Consider the following 1978-nt stretch of genomic DNA (forward strand, 5'->3'; position numbering starts at 1 on the left):
AAATACATTGGGGTTATATTGGACAGGAGACTGAACTTAAAGCTAAGAAAGGACGAGAAAATCCACGGTTACCCTGTACTCGTGCAAAATTCAATAGGGAAAATGTGGGGACTAAAACCGAAAATTGTGAAAATTCCTAAGAATTTAAACTTCTTCGCACATACCATCGTCTTGGATATCATCGAATTCGCTGCCTAGCTGACGCGACTAAAGTATTTTCAGTTTGCGACTTTTGCTACTTTTTCTACATTTGCGACGCGTATGTGACGTTTACGACGTTTACAACTTTGCGACAGTCGCAAACCTAAAAAAGTTTGATACAGACCATCTCTGCTTCAGACTAAAAAAAATAATGTCTTGAGCCTAAAGATTTCCTGTCATTAGAATACGAATGTCAAGCGTGCTTACACGCAGAGAAGAAATGTGATCGCACCAAACATGTTTCAAGAACTTTTTTGTCGTACAAATGTTGTTTTCTCGGCATACAAATATATGGTGATCTAAATCACATACTCCATTTTCCCGCAAACATGTTACGCCTACAGTTAACATATTGTTCTTTAAACATGTTTCAGGTGATCATATTCCTTCTCTGGGTGTATTTAAAAAATATCAAAAATTTTCGGATTAATTATAATTTGTTACAGATCATTAATAGACGTTCAACAAACCATATATAAATTTGTTCGTTCAAATTTCAAACTATGTTCCACAACAAATATTTTGTAGTGTTTGGTGCTCAACAAATTACTTACAAATTATGCTATTGAGAACACAAATTTTTTGTTGCCTTCCGATGGTAAGGATTGCTAACAACTTATTTGTAATAATAGTTATTAAAAGTACTAAATAATTTGTTGAAGGAAAATTGACAAATTTTGTCGTTGTTTTTTTAACAATTTTTTTCTGTGTAGGGTAGGAAACGTTGTAAAGAGTAGGCCAAAATTGGACTTAATTTATTTATTTCACATATTATCCTGCACAACAAGATTTTAATCTTATAATTACAGTGTAGGACAGTAAAAAGGTATACAAAGCAAACGCACAGTAAAAAGGTATACAAAGCATAAAAAATTATATATATATAAAAACAAAATAAACGCTAAAAAATTAGAACTACATTGAATATCCATAATACATTGAAACAACAAAAAAGGCAAAATTATAAACTGATAAAATAAAATTTAGTGTAATAAAATAATCTTCAAACATTTAATTATACACTATCATACTATCTATTCAAATAAAGATTTCATGCATTTTTATGTATTTAATGTTTTTTTAATGGCCAAAACTCTGGCTTTTAGGACCATATTAGTCCATATCGGGCGAAAGATATATATGGGAGCTATGTCTAAATGTGAACCGATTTCAATCAAATTTTGCACACTTGACTATACGACTAAGTGTTATGTTTGTACAAAAAAGCAAATCGGTATAAAACTCTGGCTGCTGGGTCCATATTAGTGCATATCGGGCGAAAGATATATATGGGAGCTATATCTAAATCTGAACCGATTTCTTCCAAAATTAATAGGGTTATATTCTGACCCAAATTAGGAACATGTGCCAAATTTGAAGGCGATTGGATTTAAATTGCGACCAAGACTTTGATCACAAAAATGTGTTCAAAGACAGACGGACGGACAGACGGACACGGTTAAAGGGTGATACGGTCAAAATTTGGTCAATATAAACTTGACGCATTTCTTTGCATTTAAAAAACACCCCTCATTTTGAAGGTGTGTGTGTGCAGAATGTTGCTCCTATTTTGATTTTGGAATTCACTCTTCAGTTGTCAAAATGCCGTCCAAGCAAGAAGAGCAGCGTATCAAAATTTTGCTCGCGCATCGCGAAAATCCGAGCTACTCGCACGCAAAGCTGGCAAAATCGCTAAAAGTTGCCAAATCAACCGTTACAAATGTAATTAAAGGGTTTGGGGAACGTTTGTCGACAGCCAGGGAGTCTGGATCGGGGG

Source organism: Haematobia irritans, chromosome 4, assembly GCF_050003625.1.
Source record: "Haematobia irritans isolate KBUSLIRL chromosome 4, ASM5000362v1, whole genome shotgun sequence".
NCBI classification, from domain to species: domain Eukaryota; kingdom Metazoa; phylum Arthropoda; class Insecta; order Diptera; family Muscidae; genus Haematobia; species Haematobia irritans.